A 13,749-nucleotide genomic window follows, 5' to 3' on the forward strand; every position below is an offset into this window, starting at 1 on the left:
GAAAATCTTACACAAAATAGAAAAATATTTTCAAAAGATTATATAAAATGTAAAGCTAAGAAGATTACTTGAATCCATTCAAAACCCAAGTAGAGGACAAGAAGTCCTTCAAAAAGAGGGGAATATATATTTTTCATTTGGCGCTTCTCATACCATGCTACAAACCGAAAGCAGACAGTGCAATCAGACTCATGAAACAGATATAATAAGTAGAAACTGCTTAATCAATGACTAGTAGATATTATATCATAGAGAATCTTTATAAGTTTATGACTTTATTCCACCACTTTCTGAACCAAATGAAACTTTGTTCAATCTATGAATCTATGAACTGATTCTAATGCTTTGCTGCAGGGATAAGTAATTGAACCTTCAAACAGCTTTTTCAAATTTTGACGGCCCGAGCGAGATTGCAAAATAGGTTCCATAACATAATTGGGATCTGAAAGAAGTAAACAAATAAGCAAGAGATCGTTAAGCAAGCATAAAAACAAAATAAGTCAATACAAAGGGAAAACATGTTGAAGGGCAATAAGAAGAGGACATTTGGGCGAGGCAGCCACATAATAGAGAGAACCAGTAAGAACAGATGTGAGTACAGCTGCAAATACTTGCACAAAAGGTACAAACGGAGGCAATACCCCTGTCTATAATTTTGAAAATAAATCACCATTTAGCCACTGAAATGAAAACTTTTGCTTTGGATACTTGTAATAAGTAGCCCTTGTCAGATGGTATAACTGAAAAAAGAATAGTAACTTGAGCAATAGGTTCGTGGTTGGAACTCGGGTCAACAACTTCTGTAAATCCAAAAGCTTTTGCTGCGGCAACAACTAACACAATAACAAATAATGAACCAAGGATTGTGCTAGGTGAAAAAACAATATTCAGATCGATTTCAGGACTGATTTTGGCACCTTTTTCACACTTATGTGGATTCTTATCCACGCCAATTATTCGAGATGCTCCCCTTAGTTTTGCACCTTGTGCAACCTAATTAAAGGAGAATTCATAAATTATCTTGTAGTTTGGAAATGATAATTAGTAATCAATTGAGAACTGAAAAGTTAAGACAGACAGAGTTGTTCGCTGCACTTACAGAAAGGCCAACAGTTCCGAGACCAAATATCACTCCAGTTGATCCTTTTGTCACATTAGCAACATTCCATGCTGCGCCTAGACCTTCCATGAGTGACATAATCAATTAGAAACCAAGAACTTATCAATGAAATTAAGAGTTATGAATTCATCGAAGCAAGGCAGCAACTAGAGTTTAGTGGACACTCTAATATTACTTTTAGATCAAGACTATACTCTAAGAAAATGCATGAAATGCCACTTTGATTCTAGACATATTATGTTTCAATACATGAAATGCCACATATAAGAACCATTCCCAACCCAAGAAAAATATGAACTTCTAAGTTTAAGTTAAGCAATCATTATTTCAGGCATTCAATAAGCCTAACAACACATGAAGTCAGTATTTTGTATTAACAACTTCTGGAGAGGCAGCAGCTATGTATGAGCGTGAGAATCCATCAACCCAGTTAAATAGTTTTTAGTAAGTAGCAGAACAAGAAAATTACAAATACAAGAAATAAAAAGCCTAAGATCATTATAAAACTATACTTACTTTTAAATCACGTGAAAGTTTTAAATTTTCTTCAAGATCGCTTTTTCTTTTGGCCAACTCATTAGATGCAGCTGTGATGGCTTCATTTTGCTTGGCATCGACTGCCTAATAAACAAAAAATATGTGAATTTGGGAATTATAGTTCAACAAACTGCTGAAAGATAACCATAAATAACAAAGACATCAATAGTGATTTACTGAGTGAAACATAATAGATTAGTGAAAGACACACATATGAGCTGAGTAACTTTACCTTTTTTCCCTGATCAGGCAGCATATTCAAAAGTAAGCATAAATGAACTTTTAATTATTTAAACAGAAGCTGCATCAACCAGTCCCTTCTCTCGGGTATAATCCAAATCACTCGAACTCCCACTTCCACTTCAAAATCCGAGAAAAAAGGGAAAACCCCACTTGCACTAGAACTCCTACATCAAGAGGGAATGATCAAAATGTAAAGAAATATTCCTCAGAGTTAATAAATAAATAAGATAAAATAAAAGTAAAAGGAAAAATCTTCACTTCAAATCCCAACAGAGTTCAATTCATATATCAAAGATACTAATATTAGCTAATATGTATTGATTCTGAATCTATCTAATTATGATCAAATCAATCATAATGTCAAAATCGCATAATAATAAGCACCACTAGCGGAAAAATCATAAAACATAGAAGTAATAATGATGGTCAAGAAAACCCACCCTTAAAAATAATAATACTTATATCTCTAGTCAAATGGAGACATTAAATAATCCGGCAAACAAATACCAACACAAACGTAAACAAAATATAATGTCATATGTCACTAGACAGTTCATATGCCCACAAGAAAATAATAAAAAAAAAATAATAAAAAATATCCTATGTTGTAAATCTAATCCTGTGGAACCAGCCTTAATTTTTATATATTGATAGCACAAGCACTTGAAAGGGAGATATAATAAAAAATTTTAACATGCATAAATTAAAAATATAATATATAGATTATAACTCTATGGATTTTATTGTTGATGACATCATTCAAAAGTCAAGCCCATGTATTGCTATCACTGGGTCCACTAGAATACGACGAGACATGAGAAAACTGAGGATATGATGTAATTCTAGCAGTAGAAGGATATTGGTTGAAGTACGCCATGCCATTTAGAACAGGATGAAAAGGAATAGGGAGGACTGATAAACCCCAATTTTGTGGTTTATCTTGTACTTAATTTGGGGGATTTTATCACTTTTTTCCACATTTATTCAATGAAATAGCATGGTTTTGTAATTCTCCCTTGAATTATGCTTAAGTGTGAAAACATGCTTTGTAGGCCTTAAAATAGCTAAATTTAACTCACTTTAATTCCATTCGATGCCTTGATATGTTTGTTGAGTGATTTCAGTTCATAAGGCAAGTATTGGATGGAAGAAGTGAGGAGAAAAGCATGCAAAGTGGGAGAACTCATGAAGAAATGAAGGAACCGTAAAGCTGTCAAGCCTGACCTCTTCGCACTCAATCGACCATAACTTGAGCTACAGAGATCCAAATGAGGCAGTTCTAGTTGTGTTAGAAAGTTAACATCCGGGGCTTCAAAATGATATAAAATTCGTCATAGTTTCTTTGCGTTTAGGGGTGCACATGCACACTGTACACGTGTGCACCGATGGAGCACGTGATTCACTAAAGTGAAATCGTGGCCAGCGATTTGTAGAGCATTTTGGGCCCAATCCAACTCATTTCTAATGCTATTTCATGCAGAATTCAAGCTTGGGCAAAAAAGGGAGCAATTGTTTTGAAGTTTTTGCATCATGTAGCTTAGTTTCTAGAGAGAGAAGCTCCCTCTTCTCTCTAGAATTAGGGTTCCTAGTATTAATTGCATCATAGATCCATGTTTAATCCCTTACTTTCATCTTGTTTCTTCTACATTTTTATGCTCTAGTGATGTAATCTTTTTGTACCCTCTTGTTAATTTTCCTTTTCGTGCCTATTTGTTTAGGATTAATGAACACTTGTTGGATTTGGATTTTCTATTAATGTAATTGATGTTTGATGTCTTTTATTATGAATTTGAGTTGTTGATCTTGTCTTCTTACAATTTGTAGTTGGTAGATTTTACTATTTCTTGTCATTTATTATGCTTTCCTTTTATGCCTTCCAAGTGTTTGACAAAATGCTTGGTTGGATGTTAGAGTAGATTTTGAGCATTCTTGGCTTGGAAAGAGTAATTAGGCAATCTTGAGTCATGAAAACCCAACTTATGTTGGTGATCTAGAGTTGTTAGCTAGTATGATTTTCATTGACTCTAATCTCTTGCTAATTCAATTAGTAGGTGATTAGGACTTTTGGATTGAGATTAGCTAGTCTTATTAGACTTTTTCCGAGTATGAGGATAACATGATACCTTCCTCCATCTTCGGGGATGACATAATAAGATAAATTCTTGTTTATCATTGTATGACTAGGATAGAAAGCCTATATTCTCAATCTTTGCCATGAATGTCTCCCTTTATTACTTGCTTTCTTTAGTTACTTGCATGATTTACTCTTTTTGTCATTTAAATTCTTGTCTATTTACTTCCTTGCCCCTTTATCAATCATACCCTCTTTGTTCCTTCATAGACAATAATCATTCACTTCATTTCAATTCCTTGTGAGATGACCCGGAGTCCAAATACTCCGGTTAATTCTTATTTGGGGTTTGTACATGTGACAACCAAAATTTTTGATGTGACAATTGTTTGTTGGTTTGGAGCTATGCTTACAACGAAGTAATTCTTTTCTATAAGAAGAAATCTAGACCATCGAGCAAATCTCTTCATCAAAATGGTGCCGTTGCCAGGGAGTTGCAATGGTGCTATGTTATTGACTATTGTATATATTGTGAATAGCTTGATTTTTGGTTTGTTTGTTAGTTTTTGCTAGTTTTAGGATTTGGTTTTCTTTGTTTCTTGTTAGAATTTGTTTTTGTTTTCTCTTATCACCATGAATTCTCACCCTTTTGGCTATAAGTGTGATTCAAACTATGTTGTAAGAGATGGAATTTACAATGATAACATGCATCAAGGAATTGGAGATCAAATTTTGGCAAGAGTGATTGGGGACATGACTACTATCCTCACGGAGATGCGCGACAACCAAAGGGCATTTATTGCCACCTGAGCCGTCCAAGCGCCACCCCAACGTGACTACTCTTCTGATTCTTATGGGTATACTCCTTATCCTAATGCATACCAATCTAATGTATGTGATGACCCTCATTGTGATTGTCAACCACAACCACTACATACATATGAACCCCCTCCTCAATATAGCCCTCCACCACACTCACAAGTCTCATATCACCATTCACCTCTACATGATCCTAACCCATACCAACCACCATATGAACCATACTTAGAGCCACCACCATTCCAACACCAATACTCCCAAGAACCACAAAGTCCACACACACCACCTCAAGAATTTCACCAATATGAACCACCTTCCAATTACAACAACCTTCCCTCAAACAATGAACCCTCTCTTCCACCATCACCTCCCGATGAAGCCCACATGCTAGAATTGAGAGATCTTGAATCTCATATCTTAAGGCGACACGAGGAGGATGAAAAGAAGTTTGAGGAGTTAAGAGCGAAAATGGCTATTACGGTAGAAGCCATTGGCAACATAGTCTCATCCCGCCTAAGCCTATGCGATCAAGGCACTCCCATTGTTGAATGTGGAAAAGCAACCAATGAGCTTAGTGAGGGAGTGAACTTGAAGCTCCAAGGTGAAGAAGAGGATTTAAAGCAAGAAATGCAACAAGAGGAGGAGGTAGAGATTATTGAGCAAGAGGAAGTAGTGGTTGGAGCCTTAGGATATGTTGAGTACATAAAGGAAGCACAAATTGAAGAGCCTTCTTCCATAGAGTTCGAAGTTGATGTTGAGGAGGAGAGTGCACAACCTCCAAGGCACAATGTGATTGAAAAATTGGAAGAAGTGTCCCAAGTAATAGGCCCTCCTATTTATGATGATTCCATACCAACATATGATCCTTTTGAGCTTGAAGAATCCTTTTCCACTATACTCGGAATTGATGATGAGGTAGATTTCACTCAACCTCCTATGTATGATTTGAGTGATGGGGAAGAGCTAGAGAACATTGGTGAAGAAGAATGTGAACTTGAGGAAGCTTGGCAAGAGGTAGAACATGAAGTATCTTGCCAAGTGGTGGAAGCCTTCCAAAAAGGATGGACGGGAGTGGAGCGTATTTTGTCAAGACCATTGGGAACTCCTCCACCTAGGTTGTCATCGAATCCTTCATTTGAGTGGGTAAAACTTCTAACTCTTAGCTTTATTATCCCACTTGAATTTGGTTTGCTTGAAACGGATGGCCAACTTAGAGCGCTTTGTGGAATTAAGCGAAAGAGGATGATGTTTAGTGGTTGGCGTTGTAAGTCTAGGCTCATTATGGTTGAAGCTTCAAGGAGCAAAGGTTGGACTAGTGCTCAATTGGATGGGTCTAGAAGGATAGTTTGGTGCTTCCATGAGAATTCATCTCTCTTGCCACCCGGAGGAAATCACCCTGATCAACTCAAGGACAGGTGTGAAAAAAAAGTGTGGAATCCCGGATCACACAAGGAAGATCGACTTTGGGAGCCTATGGTTTGTGAAGAACTCCATCAAAGCTTGGAGTTATTAACCTTGAATGATGAAGCACAATGGAAGTCCAAGCATTGGTGGATGTTCAAGGATGGATTCAACCACAAGCCACCTTGATGAGGAGCTCCCTATATGTCCAACTTAAGGACAATAAACAAAAGCGCTAGGTGGGAGACACCCCACCATGGTAATATCCTTTCATTTTCCTCTTTGTAAATATTGGTAATTTAGGTTAAATTTCATGTTTTGATTGCCTAGTTGAGTTTATCTGGGAGTCTAGTAGGTTAAATAAGGTTTTATGATGTTTTGGTAGCTGTTTGGAGGTTTGGAATGCTTGGTTTGGTGCAAAAACATAGAAAAATTTTGAAAAACAAAGCACCATTGGTGCACGAATTATGAATAACACGTTTCACAACTCGTACCACTAACCAGCAAGTGCACTGGGTCGTCCAAGTAATACCTTACGTGAGTAAGGGTCGATCCCACGGAGATTGTTGGTTTGAAGCAAGCTATGGTTATCTTGCAATTCTCAGTCAGGATATTAATTGGTGGTTATCAATTGACTTGCAAATGAACAAGGGAGCATAAATTAAAAGTTACTTGTTATGCAGTAATGGAGAATATGTTGGAGTTTTGGAGATGCTTTGTCTTCTGAAATTCTGCTTTCCTCTGTTTCTGATTCACGTATGCACGTCCTCCTATGGCAAGCTGTATGTTGGTGGATCACCGTTGTCAATGGCTACCATCCATCCTTCCAGTGAAAAGGGTCTAAGTGCACTGTCACCGCATGGCTAATCATCTGCAGGTTCTCAATCATACCGGAATAGGATTTACTATCCTTTTGCGTCTGTCACTACGCCCAGCACTCGTGAGTTTGAAGTTCGTCACAGCCATTCAATCCCAGAATCCTACTCGGAATACCACAGACAAGGTTTAGACTTTCCAGATTCTCATGAATGTTGCCATCAATCTAGCTTATACCACGGAGATTCTGATTAAGGAATCTAAGAGATATTCATTCAATCTGATGTAGAACGGAGGTGATTGTCAGACACACGTTCATGGAGTGAGGAAGGTGATGAGTGTCACGGATCATCACCTTCTCCATAATGAGGCGCGAATGGATATCTTAGATAGGAACACACATGTTTGAATGAAAAACAGAAATACTTGCATTAAGTCATCGAGACACAGCAGAGCTCCTCACCCCCAACAATGGAGTTTAGAGACTCACGCCGTCAAAAGTTACAAAGTTCAGATCTAAAATGTCATGAGATGTCGAATACAATAGTAAAAAGTCCTATTTATAATAAACTAGCTACTAGGATTTACAGAAGTAAGTAATTGATGCATAAATCCACTTCCGGGGCCCACTTGGTGTGTGCTTGGGCTGAGCTTGAAGTCTACACGTAGAGAGGTCATTCTTGGAGTTGAACACCAACTTTTGTGCCATTTTGGGCGTTGAACTCCACTTTGCAACTTGTTTCTGGCGCTGGACGCCAGAATTGGGCAGAGAGCTGGCGTTGAACGCCAGTTTGCGTCATCTAAACTTGGGCAAAGTATGGACTATTATATATTGCTGGAAAGCCCTGGATGTCTACTTTCCAACACAATTAGAAGCGCGCCATTTTGAGTTCGGTAGCTCCAGAAAATCCCAAGGAATGAGTCCACCTTAGTGATGATGGCATTTCCTTCTTGAGGAACCAATGATGTTCTTGAGCTCTTCTATGTCTCTTCCTTGCCTTTGTGGCTTGATTCCCAGTGATTTTTGGTATTTCTATCCTCAGTTGCTTCCAATAATTATGTGGAGGGAAGTGCATCCCCTGAGGTATCTCAGGGGATCTCTTGATTTGCAGCCACATGTTCTACCACTGAGCTATAGATCCTTCACATAATTGTTTTACCACACCAAACTTAGAATGTTGCTCGCCCTCGAGCAAAAGAAGAAGGAATAGATGAAGAAGAAGATGTGAAAAAAAAACTAGGATTATGAGGAGGGAAGGTGGGGATCCTGTGGGGTCCACAGATCTTGAAATGATTCTGTGAGGTCCACAGATCTTGAGGTGTCAAGGCATTTACATCCCTGCACCAATTTAGGCATGCAAAATGCCCTTGCACACAACTCTGGGCATTCAGCGCCAGATTGGTGCTTGTTCTGGGCGTTGAACGCCCATTTGTTGCCTATTTCTGACGTTGAACGCCAGAACCATGCTTGTTCTGGGCGTTCAGCGCCAGCTCTTCTCCAGGGTGCAATTCTGGCGTTCAAACGCCCAGATGCTGCCCATTTTGGGCGTTCAGCACCAGAACCATGGTCTGTTCTGGCGTTGAACGCCAGCCAGATGCTTCTTACTGGCGTTTAAACGCCAGTGAGATCCTCCTCCAGGGTGTGATTTTTCTTCTGCTGTTTTCGATTCCGTTTTCAATTTTTAATGTTTATTTTGTGACTCCACATGATCATGAACCTAATAAAACATAAAAAACCATGAAAATAAATAAAAATTGGGTTGCCTCCCAACAAGCGCTTCTTTAATGTCCTTAGCTGGACCTTGCTGAGCTTTTAATCTAGCTTCAGCCTTGAGCACTCTTGCTCAACATTGCCTTCAAGATAGTGCTTGATTCTCTGTCCATTAACAATGAACTTCTTGTCAGAGTCAATATCTTGAAGCTCCACATTACCATATGGTGATACACTTGTAATCACATATGGTCCCCTCCACCGGGACTTCAGTTTCCCGGGGAATAGCCTGAGCCTAGAGTTAAACAACAGAACCTTTTGTCCTGGTTCAAAGATTCTAGATGAAAGCTTTCTGTCATGCCACTTTTTTTATTTTTCTTTATATAGCTTGACATTTTCGAAATGTCAGCAGCTAGTAGATTGCTTAGAGGTTTTGCGATTTTTGAAAAATCTTTTATAAACCTCCTATAGAATCCTGCGTGCCCCAGAAAGCTTCTGATTGCCTTAACATTGGCAGGTGGTGGTAATTTTTCAATTACCTCTATTTTTGCTTGATCCACCTCTATTCCCTTGTTTGAGATTTTATGCCCAAGAACAATTCCTTCAGTCACCATGAAGTGACACTTTTCCCAGTTTAAAACTAGGTTGGTTTCTTGGCATCTTTTCAGAACAAGTTTTAGGTGATCAAGACAGGAGCTGAATGAGTTTCCATATACTGAGAAGTCATCCATGAAGACTTCCAGAAAATTTTCCACCATATCAGAGAAAATAGAGAGCATGCATCTCTGGAAGGTTGCAGGCGCATTACACAGCCCAAATGGCATCCTTATATAAGCAAACACTCCAGATGGACATGTGAATGTTGTTTTCTCTTGATCCTGGGGATCTACTGCAATCTGTTTATAGCCTGAGTAGCCATCCAGAAAGCAGTAATAATCATGACCTGCCAGTCTTTCTAGAATCTGGTCTATGAATGGTAAAGGAAAATGATCCTTTCTGGTGGCTGTATTGAGCCTTCTGTAGGCAATACACATGCGCCACCCTGTAACTGTTCTTGTAGGAACCAGTTCATTTTTTTCATTATGAATCACTGTCATGCCTCCCTTTTTTGGGACGACTTGGACAGGGCTCACCCAGGGGCTGTCAGAAATAGGATAAATAATCCCAGCCTCTAGTAATTTGGTGACCTCTTTCTGCACCACTTCCTTCATGGCTGGATTTAGCCACCTCTGTGGTTGAACCACTAGTTTAGCATTATCCTCCAATAAGATTTTGTGCATGCATCTAGCTGGGCTTATGCCCTTAAGGTCACCTATGGACCACCCAAGAGCTGTCTTGTGTGTCCTTAGCACTTGAATAAGTGCTTCTTCTTCCTGTGGGTTTAAAGCAGAGCTTATGATCACTGGAAAAGTGTCACCTTCTCCCAGAAATACATATTTCAGGGATGGTGGTAATGGTTTGAGCTCGGATTTAGGAGGTTTTTCCTCTTCCAGAGAAAATTTCAGAGGCTCTTTAATCCTGACAATCATGTCTTCAATCACGCCTGATGGGTATTTAATGGAGCCATCAGCAAGTTGGAGACATATCCGGGTTGGTTTAACTTCTTCAGTTAAGCCAAGCTTTCTGATAGTGGATGCAGGTATTAGGTTGATGCTTGCCCCAAGATCGCATAAAGCTGTCTTGGTGCAATTACCTCCTAATATGCATGGTATCAGAAAACTCCCAGGGTCTTTAAGCTTTCCAGGAAAGCTTTTTAGAATGACTGCACTCCATTCTTCAGTGAGGAGAACTCTTTCTGTTTCTCTCCAATCCTTTTTATGACTCAAGATCTCTTTCATGAACTTGGCATAAGAAGGTATTTGCTCAAGTGCCTCTGCAAATGGAATCTTTATTTTAAGAGTCTTGAGATAATCTGCAAAGCGAGCAAATTGCTTATCCTACTCCTCTTTCCGGAGTTTTTGAGGATAAGGTATCTTGGCTTTATATTCCTCAACCTTAGTTGCTGTAAGTTTATTGCCTACAGAAGTGGTTGAAGAAGCCTTTTTAGAGGGGTTGTCATCAGCACTTGTGTGTGTCTGATCCCTCACTGACAATTGAGTGCCAGAGTTAGAAGCTGGAGTAACGTTAGATGCCCACTCCTTGTCTGTTCCTGACGTCTGAATGCCAGAACTGTGCCCATTTTGGGCGTTCAACGCCAGATCCTGCCCATTTTGGGCGTTCAACGCCAGATCCTTGCTTGTTTCTGGCGTTGAACGCCAGTCCTTGCTTGTTACTGGCGTTGAACGCCAGTCTTGGGCATGGTCTGGGCGTTCAGCGCCAGCCTTCCACCAGATTGCTGGCGTTTTAACGCTAGAATTATTTTTTCCTGGGCTCTTACTGTCCTCAGGTGAATTTTGGGTGGTTTGCTCATTCCTTGGCTGTTTTCTTCCTTGAGGTGGGGTATTTAATGTTTTCCCACTTCTCAATTGAACTGCTTGGTATTCTTCTGTTATTTGTCTTGACAGCTGCTGCTTTGTTTGCTTCAATTGTTCTTCCATATTTATATTAGCCATCCTTGTCTCTTGTAGTTTATCCTTGAATTCGGCTAACTGCTTTGTTAGAAAGTCCAATGTTATTTAACCACCTCTTAGCTTGATCTTTTACAGCAAATGGAAACAGTAATAGTCTGTAGACATCCTGATCTATTTCCTTATCATGTACTGTGTCGGCAATTTGTAAAAATTGTGCCAGAAACTCTGTAGGTTCTTCCTGTGGAAGACCGAAATACTGGCAACTTTGCTGCACCATGATAATGAGCTGAGGATTCAACTCAAAGCTACTGACTCCAATGGAAGGTATGCAGATACTACTCCCATATGAAGCAGTAGAGGGGTTAGCATATGACCCCAGAGTCCTCCTGGACTGTTCATTTCCACTTAGATCCATGATGGAGAAAGGGAGATGATGTAAAATAAAAATTTTTATTTTTATTTATTTATTTATTTCGAAAATAAAATAAATTAAAATAAGATAAATAAAAATAGGTGAAGATTTTCAAAAAAATGAGGGGAGAGAAAATGGTAAGGAAGTTTTGAAAAAGATATGATTTGGAAAAGATTTTAAATTTTGAAAAAAAAATCTGAATTTTTAAAATTAATTTTCGAAAATTTGTTTTAAAATTAGAGAGAAAAGATATTTTTTTGAATTTAGTGAGGAAAGAGAAAAACAATAAAATAGCACAAGATTTAAAATTTTTAGATCTAATGCTCCTTGTTTTCGAAAATTTTGGAGGGAAAACACCAAGGAACACCAAACTTAAAATTTTAAGATCAAGACACAGGGAAAACTCAAGAATACTTTGAAGACTCACAAGAACACAAGAACATGAAGAAAGAACACCAAACTTAAAATTTCTAGAAAACCAAACTAAAATTTTCGAAAAACAAAGAAAAATCAACAAGAAAACACCAAACTTAGAGTTTGGCACAAGATTTATTCAAAGAAAAATTATTTTTGGAAAAGATTTTAAAAATAGGATAGCCAATTACCAAGAACATAAGCACCACGCTCTAACTAATTGAGCTATAAATTTAAGGTGTTTTAACAATGTATAAATAATAAAAGACTCTAAACTAAAAAGAAAAATTTTTCCTAATCTAAGCAACAAAATAAGCCTTCAGTTGTCCAAACTCAAACAATCCCCGGCAACGGCGCCAAAAACTTGGTGCACGAATTATGAATAACACGTTTCACAACTCGTACCACTAACCAGCAAGTGCACTGGGTCGTCCAAGTAATACCTTACGTGAGTAAGGGTCGATCCTACAGAGATTGTTGGTTTGAAGCAAGCTATGGTTATCTTGAAATTCTCAGTCAGGATATTAATTGGTGGTTATCAACTGACTTGCAAATGAACAAGGGAGCATAAATTAAAAGTTACTTGTTATGCAGTAATGGAGAATATGTTGGAGTTTTGGAGATGCTTTGTCTTCTGAAATTCTGCTTTCCTCTGTTTCTGATTCACGCATGCACGTCCTCCTATGGCAAGCTGTATGTTGGTGGATCACCGTTGTCAATGGCTACCATCCATCCTTCCAGTGAAAAGGGTCTAAGTGCGCTGTCACCGCATGGCTAATCATCTGCAGGTTCTCAATCATACCGGAATAGGATTTACTATCCTTTTGCGTCTGTCACTACGCCCAGCACTCGTGAGTTTGAAGTTCGTCACAGCCATTCAATCCCAGAATCCTACTCGGAATACCACAGACAAGATTTAGACTTTCCGGATTCTCATGAATGCTGCCATCAATCTAGCTTATACCACGGAGATTCTGATTAAGGAATCTAAGAGATATTCATTCAATCTGATGTAGAACGGAGGTAATTGTCAGATACACGTTCATGGAGTGAGGAAGGTGATGAGTGTCACGGATCATCACCTTCTCCATAATGAGGCGCGAATGGATATCTTAGATAGGAACACGCATGTTTGAATGGAAAACAAAAATACTTGCATTAAGTCATTGAGACACAGCAGAGCTCCTCACCCCCAACAATGGAGTTTAGAGACTCATGCCGTCAAAAGTTACAAAGTTCAGATCTAAAATGTCATGAGATGTCAAATACAATAGTAAAAAGTCCTATTTATAATAAACTAGCTACTAGGGTTTACAGAAGTAAGTAATTGATGCATAAATCCACTTCCGGGGCCCACTTGGTGTGTGCTTGGGCTGAGCTTGAAGTCTACATGTGGAGAGGTCATTCTTGGAGTTGAACGCCAACTTTTGTGCCATTTTGGGCGTTGAACTCCACTTTGCAACTTGTTTCTGGCGCTGGACGCCAGAATTGGGCAGAGAGCTGGCGTTGAATGCCAGTTTGCGTCATCTAAACTTAGGCAAAGTATGGACAATTATATATTGCTGGAAAGTCCTGGATGTCTACTTTCCAACGCAATTAGAAGCGCACCATTTTGAGTTCTGTAGCTCCAGAAAATCTATTTTGAGTGCAGGGAGGTCAGAATCCAACAGCATCAGCAGTCCTTCTTCAACCTTT

General features: G+C 38.8%; 1 long non-coding RNA gene across 3 annotated transcripts; it reads right to left on the reverse strand.

The window, feature by feature from the left end:
- LOC107634511 lies at window positions 400-1,935 on the reverse strand. Of its 3 annotated transcripts, XR_002359479.1 has the most exons (6): window positions 1,637-1,935; window positions 1,100-1,182; window positions 918-993; window positions 760-821; window positions 545-647; window positions 400-442 (listed from the first exon to the last, which is right to left on the reverse strand). It is a non-coding gene; the product is annotated as an uncharacterized LOC107634511 (long non-coding RNA). The 3 variants fall into 3 exon arrangements; XR_002359478.1 differs by having other exon boundaries at window positions 432-647; window positions 1,637-1,931; XR_002359477.1 differs by lacking the exons at window positions 400-442; window positions 545-647 and having other exon boundaries at window positions 663-821; window positions 1,637-1,927.

The sequence above is a fragment of the Arachis ipaensis genome, chromosome B03 (assembly GCF_000816755.2).
Source record: "Arachis ipaensis cultivar K30076 chromosome B03, Araip1.1, whole genome shotgun sequence".
Lineage (NCBI taxonomy): Eukaryota > Viridiplantae > Streptophyta > Magnoliopsida > Fabales > Fabaceae > Arachis > Arachis ipaensis.